Raw genomic sequence first — 16,700 nt, forward strand, 5'->3', positions numbered from 1 at the left:
GGCAATCCACTCACCTCGGCCTCCCAAAGGCGCGGGATTCCAGGCTGAGCCACCGAGCCCAGCTACGAAGTATAGCTTTAAAAAGAACAGATGGCTTTCTCTCTTTTTTCCTCTTGAGATCCATACTTCATGACATGAGAAGCCTAAACTAGGGTGAGAGGCAAGGTGACGATGCCATGTGAAGAGGAAAAGGTCCTAGAACTACATGGTAGAGAACCAAGGAACCAAGCTAACGGTGAGGGCAAAATCCGACAAATGGTCCGGGTTAAACTATGCTAACCAGCACCCAGTCTTTTCAGCTGTTCTGAGGCACCAGGCAAGTGCATGAAGATGCCATCTTGGATGTTCCAGACCCAGCAGCAGGGCAGGCCTCATGGATGTGAGACCTGAGCAGTCACACAGAAGGTCTCCATGCTTTAAGGGTTCTGTGTTTGGCCTAATGCTCTGCTTTCACTAACTTGAAATACTTAATAATTTATAAACAAGTCCTACATTTTCTTTTTGCACTGGCCTGGCAAATCATGTAGTTACTTCTGCCCAGCAGATATCATGTGAAGCTGAGATCATGGACACCGTGCTCTGTTCAAATGTCTTACCCGTAGTATTTTAAGTCATAATCAAATGATTGTTATTTTAATTCACCAAGTTTTGGGGGTAGTTTGTTTACAGCAACATATAATCAAAAGACATGGCGTTTGAAAATAGCAATGGGGCTTATAAGGATACCATTAAAAAGATTTCTTGGTGGAGACTGTGGATGAGGGGAAGATGCAGGTGTTTATATTATGATTTAAGAGTGTTTTTACATAATATATCAAAAAGTGTATTGCTTTAGAAGGATAGAGAGTGAAAGAAACAGATAAATTTTTTAAAAACATAAATGTATTAACCAGTAACTTATTTGAAAAAGTTTAAAGATTTTATATCTGGAACCAACACATTTACCCTACCCTTAATTCATATTTTAAATGCTGGCAATGGATAAAAAACTGCCCAATAGTTAATTTAAAATTTTACAATGTCTATTTTTAATAAAAAACTTGTTCACAATAAAAAAAGAAGAAAAACAGGAATGTATGTAAAACTATGTTTTAGTGGAGAAAATTAGTTATCTAGAATGGATTAAAGTTATATTTATAAACTTTGGATGTTACTTTTTTTAACAATTTAAGTTAAAATATTCAAATAGCTTTAAATGCCTTAAAGTTCTATGTGTTAGTCTAACTGGGATGAATTCTTCTGTCTGATCTGAGATGAGGATTTAAATTTTGTTTTTATTCCTGTGTATACCAATTGTTCCACACCATTAAGAGAAGAGTCACCTCTTCTCCACTGGCATATAATTCCACATCCCTCACTCATATTTGTGGACCTGTCTCCATGTACCTTATTCTGTTCTCTTGTTTACTTCTGTATTCATTTATCAGTTCCACACTGTTTTAATAACTGTAATCTCATCTTTAAGTAGAAGGCCCTTCTTCTCTGCCTTTCTGTTCCTTCTTTTCTTTGCCTTGTAAATTCTTCTTTTTCTCCTTCTATGCCTCCCTTATCTCTTCTTTTCCCTTTATTTATTCTACTTTTTTTTTTTTTTTTACAGATTTATCTTTTCTGTATTGGAATCTGCTTTTTAATTTAAATTTTTGAATCAGCTTATTAATTACATGGAAAATAGTTTTATTGGTCATCTTGTTCTTTATATATCTGTAATTATTTTTTTAAGTATGTTTCTATTTAAATATTGTATTTCCAACATTCTCTTTTAATTAACTAATTCTTCCTTGTCACCCTGTATTTAGTTGACTGTTTAACTATCAGCTTAGTATTTAATTGCAATATCTACAATTTTTTTAATTTTCAGAATTTCTATTTTTGTTTTTTTCAAATCTATTCTTTCCTATTTATGGTTCTTGTTCTTTCCTTGTGTTTCCTATTTCTTCTTATATTATTTTGTATTTTCACTTAGTCAAATTAAATGTCCTTTTTATAGAGGTCCAATTCTATTTTGTCAGCTTGCTCTAAACTAAGACACTAATTTCCCCTTATAGATAATAAAATGAACCAGACTGAATGATTGGGATATTCAGGCCCAATATTTCCCTGGTTATTCTGAGCACCAGCTTACACTTTCCTTCCTATATTTGGTTTCTCCCTTTATTTTCAGTACATGGGATTAATAATTAAAAAATTGAAATGTTGATATACTTGTTAATTATCTAGTGATCTTCTTGAATATAGTTATTTGAATTGTTGATTGTACCCATAATGGCCAGCAAAACATCCCAATTTAGCCTTTCTATTTCCAGTCTTGGTTAAGCCTCTCTCCTAATGGGATTACAGGATGCTTGGAGTCAAGGTTCCAAAATCCTAATATACCTCAATGTCTTCAAAATTAAACAAATCATACAAACTTGATTCATTACACTCTCAAATGAAATAGATAATTTATATCAATTATACAATATAATGATCAAAGTCAATACAAAATATATTAACTTTAGAAAAGTACCACTTAAAAGCATAATTTTGGTTAATAAGATATACAAATTCTTTTTATAAATAACTTGCAAAATATTCTACAATTTCATCTATATTATAACTACCAAGTATCTTGATAAAGAAACTAATTATGTATGGTAAAATAGATAAGTAAACATCAACATTAGAGACTGCATGTGGGAATTCAGATAATTACAATAATTCAGTAAGATAACTTACTCATTTCCAAATTAAATTAAACATTGAAATGTCACCATATTTTTTTTGGTAAGAAAACATTCTCACACATTTGCAATTGTCAAAATATTTAAACTCACATTTTAATTCCTCTTACTTCATATCACTCTGTGGTTTTAATTAGTCATAGTGTTGCACATTGACTCCATTGTTGGTTATCAGTTGTGTCTGCACCCAAAGCGACGGCCCACAGGAGCAGAGTCCTTGGGCGTTCCCCAGATACCGTCATTCCACATTGGTGCTTCATGAGTGAATGACTGCTTTTGAGGGGTACAGTCTGTCAGTCGAAGAAATATAGCACTCCTGAATGATTCTGAATCCTCAGGTGTTCTCTACTCCAGTGCTCCAATGTATTTCTGTGGGCAGACATTAACACTCAGTTGAAACTGCGGGATAGCCACACAGAAGAGACGGTATGGATGTGTGTGCAGAAATAAAGAATGGCTATGACTTTCTACAGCATGACCAAGCAGTGTGTGTCAGCATGAATGGTGCAGTTTTTGTAAATGGAAAAGAAATGACTAATCAATTGCTTGCAGTTATTTCTGTACCCACTGTTATATTTGATATTGAGGATGTGACTCTGGGAGCCACCAATAATAACAAAGGTGGAAACTTCAAGCTTCCAATAACTAGTCGCTCAAATACCAGAGAAGTGATTTTTGATGAGTTACTTGATCAATCTTATGGCTCTCTTTACTTTGGGTGTTCATTTTTCTATACTGGAAGAAAAGTGTTAGTGTTTTAGATTTTTGGATGTTTGGTTTTGGTTTTCAGGGTTTAACCAAGCTATCCTCTGCCCAGTTTAGCTGTAATTCATAAAAAAATAGTTGAATTCATCTCTCATTTAGGCCATTGAAAATGGAAAATGTTTACTGGATTCACTCTGTAATATTTTAATAATAAGAGACTTGAATATTTTGGACAAAACCATAATTCAGTCGGTTTTGTTTTTAGCATACTGTTAATTGAAATATCACATCACAATAAAAATAATATTGGCTTTGAAAGTATGAGAAGATACAGAAACTCCTATCCTTCCGCTGTACTTCTTCAAGTTGATTATCAGAACAAAAAACTTAATCTAACTTTTTTAATTAACTCCTCATCAGGCTCCAAAGCCATGTGCAACATTAGAATAAAGCACCAGGAATAGACCAGATAGAAGCCTGAGTTCTATAGTGTGTTTACATGCCTTCTATTCACATGATGTGTTGACTGAGCTCTTCCCATTCAGTTACTTATTTTTATTTTTGAGTTGGAGTCTCACTCTGTCACCCAGACTGGAGTGCAGTGGCCGCTCCCGGCCACCGCAGCCTCGAGCCGCTGGGCTCCGTGATCCTTCCGCCTCAGCCTTCCGAGTAGCCGGAATTACAGCCGCACGCTACCACGCCCGGCTGATTTTTGATTTATTGTAGAGATGAGGTCTCGCCAAGCTGCCCTGGCGGGTCTCGAACCCGGGGGCTCAGGCAATCCACTCACCTCATCCTCCCAAAGCTCTGGGATTACAAGGCTGAGCCACCGAGCCCGGCCCATTCAGTTATTTGTAAGCAGTGTTGATGTCAATCCAATCTAAGTCTCGAAAGCATTATCTTTTTGCACATTTTATTTATTTATTTATTTTTGAGTCGGAGTCTCACTCTGTCACCCAGACTGGAGTGCAGTGGCCGCTCCCTGCCACCGCAGCCTCGACCTGCTGGGCTCGGGCGATCCTTCCGCCTCAGCCTTCCAAGTAGCTGGAACTACAGGCACGTGCTACCACTCGCAGCTAATTTTTGATTTACTGTAGAGATGAGGGTTCCCGAAGTTGCCGGGGTGGGCCTCGAACCCGTGGACTCAGGCAATCCACTCACCTCAGCCTCCCAAAGCGTGGGATTATAGGCTAAGCCACCGAACCTGGCTAGAGCAGCAGCTTTTAATTTCCTTCAAGAACTTTCCCCTTACATTCACAACCTGGCTGTTTGGTGCAAGAAGCACAGCTTTTGACCTATCTCAGATTTTGATGTGCTTTTCTCACTCACCTCAGCCTCCCAAAGCGCTGGGATTACAGGCTGAGTCACTGAGGCCAGCCCTTTTTGCAATCTTAAAAGTGCATGGGCAAATTTCAATAATAGGCAAGTATTATCTTTTGTTCTTTTCTTGCAGTTTGATTCAAGATAGGCTAGAGGATTTTTTATAGGGTAAAACTATTAACGGAAGTAGTATGCGCAGCAGTTAGCCATTTCACATGTACATAATATGCACATGTGCTTATCCAGCCTCAGCCACATGCATATTACTCTTTGGAGTGTGGGAGCCACTCCAGTTGAATGTCAGTTTGATATATGGTCTCTTAGTGGATCCAAAAAAAAAGGTAAATACTTCACCTATTTTTTTAAAACGTAAAATTATGCAAAATATTTATTTGAAGGACCTAGTATGTAAAAACAAGGGTCTTAATTTGCTATACCAGCCTATAGATTTTTTAATATGAATTTTTCCTCCATTTTTACTTGTAATAGGAAAGTAGAAAAGCAAGCGGGATATTTTTGTAAGATAATTTATTTGGGGATTCATGTTCCTTGTTAGACAATCATGACCTTTTCTTCTTGTCTTTTTATAAATAAGTAAGTAGCCTTTCACTTGTTTAGCGATTTGTAAGATGTCCTAGAAAGTAGATGCCTGCCAGTCTCCTGAATCAAAATAAAAAGCTGAAAGTTAAAAAAAAATTATTTTAAAGTTTGACAAAGTATTTTCATGTTAGATTAATCAATCCCTTATTAAGAAATGCGAGGTTGAATATACAGAAAAAAAAGGTGCTTAAGAAAAATGATATTATTACTTAGAGGAAATAAAAAATTTGGAAATATTTGTACCATTATTATTTTCTTAGATATAGTAATGTATAGTACATACAGAGACAATTAGTATAATGCTTTGTTAATTTAAATAATACTCTAAAAATAATTGTTTATTTTCTTCTTGGTCTTAATGTGTCTTGGGACAAATAATCATTATTTATTAATATTATTTTGTGGTGTTTTTTAATGTAGTGGTGAAAATAAAAATATTTTTCTTATTTTTAAATTTAAAATAATTTTCCTTGAATTTCAAGTCAGTGACAAGTTAAAAAATAATAGTAATAAAAGTAAATAAATAAATACTTTTTTTGAACTGTATATGATAGAAACACTAAATTTGTTATAATCTTCTGGATCAAATAATGAGAAAGTATGTTATTAAAAATATCCTCTTAGGAAAAAAATTATTGTTTAAGACAAAAGTCATTAGGAGTAATAAAAAAGGGTTTCAAATACAATATGTAAAATCCTCGTATGTAGGTAAAAAGATGCTAACATCAAATTCAGGAAATACGACTTGAATAGGAAACTCCGGTTCTAAAAAAGTCTCCAGCAGTGGGAAAATTGAACACACATGTATACACACACACACACACACACACACACACACACACACACACAAAATTAGAAGATCTTTTGTATTTTTTGGAAAAAAAATGCAATTTAAATAAAATCAAATGACAAGGAAACAATTTAGATTGTGTCTTTGAACTCCTTGTTTTGTTTAAAGATAACTTAAGACACAATTTGTAGAGAATATTTGAGAAAATTCTTGTAAAATTGAGCTTTTTGAATAAATGTAGACACAGAAAAGGTCATTTTGTATTTTTGGCATAGAAATTAAAAACATAGCTAAAATTGTCATATTTTCTTGTTTGTAATCAAATTGTAACTCCAACTTGCTAGCACTGTGACTTTAGGAGAACATATTAAATGCAGTATTTGATAACGGGTGACAATGTTCCAAAACTGATTCAAGAGGCTGCTGAGCTCATTTAGAATACCAAAAAACTACATTTAAGTAATTATATCAAAACAGATGATAACAAAATACCAAAGATAAATGTTAAAAGTATTAAGGGGATTGAGGAAGGCACATTATATTTAAAAGAACAACAAAAAAACCTAAATATGATTTCTTAACAAAATTATGGAAACTAGGATATAATGGAATAACATCTTAACAGTGCTGAAAGAAAATGATCTGAATCTAGAATTCTACACCAGTAAAATTATCTTTCAAAAGTAAAGGAAAAACATATTTTTCATAGATAAAAAGAACCTGAAATAAAACTTAATCAACAAACCCACACTAAATACATATATAGGTAGAAATATAGATAGATTGACATTTAGATAGATTATAGACAGATAGATAGATAGATAGATAGATAGATAGATAGATAGATAGATACTAAAGTGTTATTTTTCCTCCTCTTAAGTAAACTCTAATTGATATTACATGGTTTGGTCTAAACAATCATCTCATCTGTGAAACTGTCCCGAGAATTTCCTCATGTACCATAGAATAACATTTCTTTATTTCTCTGTGATCTGTTTTTTCGTACACTGACTGTATTATTTCTTTGACTTCATTGTAGTAAATTTGTTGTAATACGATTCTTCCCTCAGTATAACTTGAGGTAAGCAATCGTGTTAAACAGGTAATCTGAAATTATGGTAATAGATAACATCTTATACATCTTTATATCTCTCACAATGAGAACATTGTCTGACTCACAATATATATTCTCTATGTACTTGACTAATGAATAATTGAATAAATAATTAACTTTGTAGTAGAAGCTGTGGGTAGGAGGTAATAAAAATATAGCCTATCTTCTAGAGTGACTATAACTTAATTAAGATGATAAAACTTTTGCACATTAAATTCTTTGGCAAATTTATAGGCTTTAAATGTCAGTCATAAAATGTGTAATATAGACAAGTCCTTTGGGATTTAAAAAAAATATTGTAACATGTTGGGAGCCGGCCATGGAGGCCTGCCTGAGTGTTAGGGATCCAGGCAGGCTGCAGATCCTGAGACCGCTAGGATGAGTTCAGGAGCTGAAGGCCCATTCCCTCTTCCCTTCTTTGCTGTTTTGGCATGTTCCACTAGCAGGGACTTTGATGATCTAAGCATGAAGTTCTGAGAGTACAATAGGCATGGCTTACTTTAGGAGTCCATTGTTCCTGTTTCTCACAGACTGCGGTTTCAGCTTTAAACTTAACATAATTCAAACTCAGGTCACATTTGGGAACCTTTAATACGGTACAAGCTTCCTTTAAGATTTAATAGTATATTTGTAGAATTAGTATATACATACAAAGTGCTGTTTCAACCTTAATAATATAGATAAATATCTAGAGTTACCAGAAACGGCCCAGCATGATCTTTGGACTGGGCCACGTTCTTAAGGAATTGGTTTGGGCTATAATTAACAGTTTCTATAGTGTAGGTAGAATTAGCATAAAATAGAGAGGAACTGGGATTTAGGTTGGTTATTAGGTGTTGCGTATGCATAGGTTTTAAAAGTTATTGATTATTAAAATATTATGATATTAGAATTGTTATATTGCTTTTGAGAAATATTAACCAAGCACGAGGAACAGTGAGACAGGTTTGGGATCCTCATTCCTCATGCTTGGGGAAACACCTGGTGGGGGGGGGAACGCCCCCCATCACCTGGCTCTACGTTAATGTAAATGTCTTGTGATTTAACTGGAATTACCCTTCTTCTTACTCCAGGAAACACCTGGTGGGTGAGGGATGCCCCCTCATTCACCTGGCTTTGTGTTCATGTAGAAGTTTTGTGATTTAATTGAGATTGTTCTTCCTCATGCCTGAGGAAACACCTGGTGGTGGTGGGGGAGGCGCCCCTCCTGCACCTGGCTTGTGTTCATGTGGAAGACTTGTAAAACTGCCTGTGTAAAATTTGGGATAAATACATGCTGTAAACCCCCAATAAACGGCTTCTGCTCAATTCATTGAACAGATGTCCACTTTCTTTCTTTCTCTTTCTTTCTCTTTATATCTATCCCTCCATCTTTCTTTCTTTTAATATCTAACCCTCCAGAAATAATCGCCGATGCCATCACACCTTCCAAGGTACCTCCTAAATCTCTTTTCGGGGACTGGCCCCCCAAAGTAACAAATGAAGAAGCTAGTTAGTTGGTCTCAATAAAAATCTTACTAATTTTATGCATTCTTATTCAGTTTTCCCGAGTGATGTAAAAGGTAATGGCATTCCAAATTTTCTTGGGAAATGAATTAATCTCATAGAACACTAGCTTTGACACATTGTAAAAATGAACACTCTGTTTTAGAAGTTAAATTTTACGCTTGTAACCTCAACAAATATAAAGACAGCAGAGGCTGACAGAAGAAATGAGACTAGTGGCTGTTCAGAGAGTTGGCTGACCTGGTCTCCCTGGCATCCGCACCAGTGACTGTGCTCTTGCTGAGGCAATGGTGCCCTCTTGGTCTTCAGTCCCACAACATAGGCAATGGTGTCCTCACTGTCTCTTCTCCCTATAAGCAAGCGAAGGGTAAGTCAATTCCTTTAAATTCCTTTGTACATAAACCCTGAATCTCCAGCAATTTTGCATGATTGCTAAAATACTGATATCATCTGTATCTAGTATCAGATTCTTTTTCTGACAGTCTTAGGTATTTCAGTTACACGATGAAATAAAGTATTCTTAACTATAAAGCCTTTTTGTTTAGAAATTCTGTTTCTTGAATCCAAGAGAATCCTAACTCAAAAAGACAGTAATGATGCCATAAGAATTCCAGGACCTTCTCCTTGAACTTCACCTCCCTTATCCTCCTCCCATTCATTTTGGTCTAGCAATAGAAAACTGCTTGCATGACCCTGGCATATCATGTTGTTTGGCGACTTCACATATTTAGGCCTTCTCTGGTGAAAGTCAAGCAAGGCCCAGCCCAAAAATCACAGTTATGTTTCCATGGAGGTTTTTTAGTTCTGGGGTTTTGTTTGTTTTTTGTTTTTGTTGAGATTTTATTCTGTCGCCAAGGTTAGATGAAGTGACTCAATCATGGTTCACTGCAGCCTCCGTCTCCAGGGTTCAGGTGATTCTCTGCCTCAGCTTCCTGGGTAGCTGGGACTACAGGAGTATGCTGCCATGCCCAGTTAATTTTTAATTTTTTTTTTTTGTAGACACAATCAATGGGGGTTTTAACAATGATATATAGCTTTATCTTCTCACTTTCCCTATGCAAACTTCCTCATTCCTGTCTGTGCGAACACTTTGCCTTTTATATACCATTTTTATACATGCAACCTTTTATTTTAATGTCTAGTCCTCCCCGATGATGTGATTCTTAAGGACAGTAATTTTATCTGATTTAGTTTTGTATCCAATAGCAACAACTAGTATGGCAATACTAAAGTGGAAGTAAAATATATATTGACTACATAAAAATACCATAAATGAACAAAAATAAACTGGATACAGCATTGCCTTGAGCATAATTACTCCTAAAATATTTTCTGAACTAGATAGTTATGTCTTAAAGAACAACTTATTTATTATTTTGGGATTTCCCTCATCAAATTGTATGTAAGGAAATCTGAAAACTTAGAGGCAATTTTTTTTTTTGAGTTGGAGTCTCACTGTCGTCCAGACTGGAGTGCAGTGGCCGCTCCCGGCCACCACAGCCTCGACCTGCTGGGCTCCAGCGATCCTTCCGCCTTAGCCTGGAACTACAGGCGCACGCTACCACGCCCGGTTGATTTTTTTGATTTATTGTAGAGATGAGGTCTCGCCTGCCCAGGTGTGTCTCGAACCCGTGGGCTCAGGCAATCCACTCACCTCAGCCTCCCAAAGACGCGAGATTACAGGCTGAGCCACCGAGCCCAGCTGTTAGAGGCAATTTAAAGCATTCTCACATCAAATAATTTCTTTATATCACTAGGGTACTAAAACATAAAGCATATCTTGTCAAATATCTTATTGTTTCTCAGTTATCATACTATTTTTCTCTTAAAATTCATGCATGGGGAACAAAAAATAAAAGTGAATGTACAGTGGAGAAAAACCCATAATAACAATGTCAAACACAAATAAACAAATAGGCTATATTCAAAGCTAAAAACTGTAACTTGGTTTAAAACCCAACTGAGTGAAGAAGTATGTATGACTAATGGTACTTATAAATACATCACATTAAAGAAGAACCCACAGACCAGGCTCGGTGGCTCAACCTGTAATCCCGTGCTTTGGGAGACCGAGGTGAGTGGATTGCCTGGGTCCGCGGGTTCGAGACCTGCCTGGGCAACTTGGCAAGACCTCATCTCTACAATAAATCAAAAAATCAATCAGGCGTGGTAGCGCGTGCCTGTAATTCCGACTACTTGGAAGGCTGAGGTGGAAGGATCGCCAGAGCCCAGCAGGTCGAGGCCACTGTGGCCGGGAGCGTCCACTGCTCTCTAGTCTGGGTGACAGAGTGAGACTCCAACTCAAAAACAAACAAAAAAAAGAACACACAAGAAAATAAAAAAGAATATAAATCAGTTTTCTAATAATAATGTACAATTATATTCCATTTTCTCTGACAACTTTATTTTTTATTATTTTATTTTATTTTTTGAGTCAGGGTCTCACTCTGTCACCCAGGCTGAAGTATAGTGGCCTGATCCTGGCTCCTCACAGTCTCAGCCTCTTGGGTTCCAGCAATCCTTTGGCCTCAGTCTCTCAAATGCGCACTGGAACTACTGGAGTGCACCACCATGTCTGGCTAATTTTTAAATTTTTATTAATTTTTTGGAGACAAGTTATCACTACATTGCCCAGGCTGGTCTCAAACTTTGGCCTCAAGCAATCTTCTCACCTTGGCCTGCCAAAATTCTGGCATTACAGGTGTGAGCCACTGAACCCAGCCTCTCTAGCAATTTAAAATTACATGAGTATCTGGTGTTGAGATCTAATGTTACCTATTAGACTAATAGACAAGAGTTCATTATATTAAAGACAAGAATGCTTTTGGGCATGGGTTATGACATAAAAAGTTTGGCATTCTTTTGAGTAAACTAAAACTCCTTTGCTAACAAGCATGGAAATTTAACTTTGTACTTTTAGTTAAACAACTTTCTGGGTGTGAACTGAAATATACTATAACAAAAAGGAACTTAATGAAAATGAACAATTTTAGCTATCTACTTTAAAAAGGAAAAGTCATGCTGAATTTGAAATACCAATTATAAAATACATTCTTAGCCGGGCTCGGTGGCTCAGCCTGTAATCCCACGCCTTTGGGAGGCTGAGGTGAGTGGATTGCCTGAGCCCGCGGGTTCGAGACCTCCTGGGCAGCGAGACCTCATCTCTACAATCAATCAAAAAGTCAGCTGGGTGTGGTAGCACATGCCTGTAATTCCAGCTACTTGGAAGGCTGAGGTGGAAGGATCGCTGGAGCCCGGCAGGTCGAGGCTGCGGTGGCCGGGAGCAGTCACTGCACTCCAGTCTGGGCGACAGAGTGAGACTCCAACTCAAAAAAAAAAAAAAAAAAAAAAATACATTCTTTTCACTAAACTTCAGTAGTGGAATAGCTGTTGATGGTTTAGTTTAATTAATTTTAAAACCAAATAAGAATTACACTACTTCATATTTTGATAACAATTTAGAAAGTTCCACTTCCAAAGTTCCTAAAAGCGGTTCCACTTCCAAAGTCACTGAGAGTGGCAACATTGTTTTATTCATTGATCTATCCTCAAGAATTATACTTATTAATGGACAAGGCGGTTTCTCATAAAATATTTTATTAAATGAATGACTAGATAGGTGAAAAAATAAATTAATGATCTTCACACAAATGTAGGTGTAAGTACATGTAATAAAAGGGTTTGGGAAAGTTGGCTCCTTCCTTGAATTGAGTAAAAGCTCCCAAGGAAAGAGTTATATGTTTTATTGTCCCTATTTTTGATGCTTGTTGTTTGTACAGGCTCTAATAATGTCAATGCAAGTTGGGTCTTTTTGCTTATTTTTGGCATTGCTGATGTATTGAAATCAAGTCAGGAAAACAGAATCCACTCTTGGATTTTGAACAGGAAGAATTTAATGCAGAAAATGTTTACACAATTGAAAGTGTAGGTAAAAAGCAAAACAAAGATGATATGCCAATCCAGAAATCTGCAACAACAGGAAGTTGCTATTATCACTAAGCTGGAAGAATAAAGCAAGAAAGCCATATTAATGGATCTCAGAAGCCAGGGCTACTTGGGGGAAACTGGAAGTACACAAGGCCTATTGAAGGAACTCTCATTCATGCTGTGAATAGCTGTTCAGTGGGAAAGGCTGGGGGTGCCAGTAGAGGTAGAGAGTTGTAGGGAAAGACTGTGGAGTGGAATACCCTGATTCCTTATTCCGTTGTCTTCCAAGCGCATGAATGTGCTTCCCATTGGTTGGCACTAGTTGAAAGCCAGTGGGCAAATAGTTCTGGGAAATGCAGTTTCCTCTGAAACAGAAAAGGAGAAAAAGTTGGAGAATGGAACTGAGCGCAGAAAGGCAAATGGCATGCACTATGATTTTAAGAATAATGTTCACATTTTTTTTTAAGTTGGCATATTCCATTTGAAGACAGAACCAGATATTAGATTTTTCTAATTTTACTTAAAACTATTCTCATAAAACAAAATGTAAAAATGAAACTCTTTGGAGCATAGATATACTTTTTAATTTTTTAATTTTTTTCTCTGTGAGGAACGTCCATACTGTTCTCTATAGTGGCTGCATTAACTTACATTTCCAACAACAGTGTACAAAGATTTTCTTCTTATCACATTCTTTTCAACATTAATTCTCTTTTGCCTTTTTGATAATAACCATTCTAACAGGTATGAGGTGATACATCCTTGTGGTTTTAATTTGCACTTTTCTGATGATTAGTGATGTTGAGCATTTTTTCATTTACCAGTTGCCAATTTGTATGCCTTCTTTTGAGAATATCTATTCAGGTCTTTGGTTCATTTATTTTTTTTTTGAGTTGGAGTCTCACTCTGTCACCCAGACTGGAGTGCAGTGGCTGCTCCCGGCCACCGCAGCCTCGACCTGCTGGGCTCCAGCGATCCTTCCGCCTCAGCCTTCCGAGTAGCCGGAATTACAGGTGCGCGCTACCACGCCTGGCTGATTTTTGGATTTATTGTAGAGATGAGGTCTCGCTGCCCAGGAGGGTCTCAAACCCGTGGGCTCAAGCAATCCACTTACCTCAGCCTCCCAAAGGCGTGGGATTACAGGCTGAGCCACCGAGCCCGGCTTTTGGTCCGTTTTTTAATTGAATTATTTTTTTCTCAATATTGAATTGTTTTGAGTTTCTTATATATTTTGGATATTATACCTTATCAGATGCATGATTTCCAAATAGCTTCTCTCATTCTGTATGTTATCTCTTTGTTCTGTTGATTTGTTCTTTGGCTGTATAGAAGCTTTTTAGTTTGGTGTAATCCCCTTTGTCTATTTTTGACTTTTGTTGCCTGTGCTTTTGGGGACATATGCAAAAAATAATTGGCTAGACCAATGTCATGGAGTTCTTCCCCTATGTTTCTTCTAGTAGTTTTACAATTTCATATCTTCCATTTAAGTTTTAGTCTATTTTAAGTTGATTTTTATATAGGGTGAGAAATGTGGGTCTAGTTTCATTATTCTGCATATAGATATCCGATTTTCTTAATACCAGTTATTGAAGAGCCTATCTTTTACCCATTGTCTGTCCTTGGCATTTTTGTCAAAAATCAATTGATTGTAAATGCATGGATTTATTTCTGTGTTCTCTATTCTGTTCCACTGGTCTATATGTGCATATTTATGTCAGTACCATGCCTTTTGATTACTAGATTTGTAGTAGATTTTAAAATCAGGTAGTATGCCTCTAGCTTTGTCTTTTTTTCCCTCAAGATGGATTTGGCTATTTGGACTCTTTTAAGATTGTATATGAATTTCGGGAATTTTTTTTCTATTTCTGTAAAAAAAAGTCATTGGAATTTTGATAGAGTTGACATTGAATCTATAGATTACTTTGGGTAGTATAAACTTTTTAACAGTATTATTTCTTCCAGTTCATTAACATAAAATATATTTTCATTTATTTATATATCCTTCAATTTTTCTTTTTCTTTTTTTTTTTTTTTGGAGTTGGAGTCTCACTCCATCACTCAGGGAGTGCAGTGGCACACTCATAACCACCCCAGCATCAATTTGCTGGTCTCAGGAGATCTTTCCACTTCAGCCTTCCAAGTAGCCGGAACTACAGGTGCGTGCTACCATGCCCAACTAATTTTTTAAATTTTATTTACTGAATAGATGAGGTCCTGCCAAGTTGCCTAGGCTGTTCTCGAACCCATGGGCTCAGGCAATCTCCTCACCTCGACTCCAAAAGTGCTGGAATTACAGGCTTGAGTTGCCACACCCGGCCTAATTTTTAAAAATAACTTATTTTATTATAGAGATGTGGGGTATAAGTAAGGGTTAACTACACAAGTAGACTGCATGCAGTTAAAGTTTGGGCCTCCAACTGGTCGTCACTTTTCCTGATTTAGGACCAGGTACTCTTTGTGTTGTGACATTCTTCTCCTCCCTCCCTTCCTTCTCTGGCAGTGCCCAGTGACTGCTTCTCCCTCTCACTTATTAGTGAGACCATGAGGTACTCAGTTCTTTGTTTCTGTGGTAGATCACTAAGTATAATGGTCTCCAACTCCATCCAGTTTGCTGTGAAGCCCATGACTTTTCTCTTCTTTATGGCTGTATAGTATTCCATCTTGTATATGTACCACATTTTCTTTATCCATTTCACTTTTGATGGGCAGTAGGATTGTTTCCATGTTTTTGCTATTGTGAATAGTACAGTTATAAACATGCATGTGCAGGTGTCTTTTTTGTTTGTACTACAATTTATGTTCTCCTGAGTATATTCCCAGGAGAGGTATTGCTGTGGAAGGTCAGTTTTCAGTTTTTTTTAGGAATCATCACATTGCTTTCCACAGAGGTTGAACTGGTCTGTGCTCCCACCAACAGTGTTGAAGTGTTCCCTTTTCTCTGCACCATTGCCTGCATTGTGGTGTTTTGATTTATCAATAATGGCCATCCTTACTGGAGTAGATGATCTCTCATTGTGGTTTTGATTTGCATTTCCCGGTAATTCGTGAGGCTGAGCATGTTGACTGCTTATATATCTTCTTTTGAAAAATGTCTATTCATGTCCTTTGCCCACTTTTGAACATCATTTTTCTCAGGCTTCGAAACAACAATACAGAAATTCCATTTTCTCATTAATGTTTTGCAGTTTTCAGTGTCCAGTTCTTTCATTTCCTTGGTTAAATTTATTATTGTGTATTTTATTTTTTTCCTATAGCTATTGTAAATGGGATTACTTTATTTCCTTTTTGTATAGTTTGCTGTTAGTGTATAGAAACACAGCTGATTTTGTATCCTGTAATTTTATTAGTTTTGAATTTGTTTATTAGTTCTAACAGTTTTTTGATAAAGTCTTTATGCTTTTCTATAGATAAGATCATGGCACGTTAACTTCTTCCTTTCTGAATCGGATGCCTTTTTTTTCTTTCTTTTGCCTAATTGCTCTGGTTAATACTTCTGGTGCTATGTTGAGTAGAAGTGATGAGAATAGGCATCCTTTTCTTGTGATCTAGAAGAAGAGTTTTCAACTTTTTTGTCATTTTCTATGATGCTAGCTGTGGACTTGTCATGTATGACCTTTATTGTGTTGAAGTACATTCCTTGTTGAGCATTTGAGAGTTTTCATCATGAATTCTGTCAATTATTTTTGCACATATTGAGATAATTATATGGTTGTGTCCTTTTTGCTATTAATATTGTGTATCACATTTACAGATTACATATGTTAAACCATCTTTGTAGCCTTTAGATAAATCCCACTTGATCATGGTGAATGATCCTTTTGATGTCTTTTTGAATTGGTTTGCTTATATTTTGTTGAGGATTTTTATTTCTATGCTCATCAGGAATATTGGTCTGTAATTTGTTTTTCTTGTCTGGCTTTGTTATCAGGGAAATGTTGACCTCATAAAATGCATTTGGAAGCATTTCCTTCCTTCCTTCCTTCCTTCCTTCCTTCCTTCCTTCCTTCCTTCCTTCCTT

The 16,700-nt window shown here is 36.4% G+C and overlaps 1 pseudogene; it reads left to right on the plus strand.

Moving 5' to 3' along the window:
* Positions 1–171: 171 nt before the first annotated feature.
* Positions 172–3,481, plus strand: LOC103270288 (annotated as a pseudogene).
* The last annotated feature ends 13,219 nt before the right edge of the window (positions 3,482–16,700 follow it).

Source organism: Carlito syrichta, unplaced genomic scaffold (genome assembly GCF_000164805.1).
Source record: "Carlito syrichta isolate Samal-C Ts95f unplaced genomic scaffold, Tarsius_syrichta-2.0.1 Scaffold309781, whole genome shotgun sequence".
NCBI lineage: Eukaryota > Metazoa > Chordata > Mammalia > Primates > Tarsiidae > Carlito > Carlito syrichta.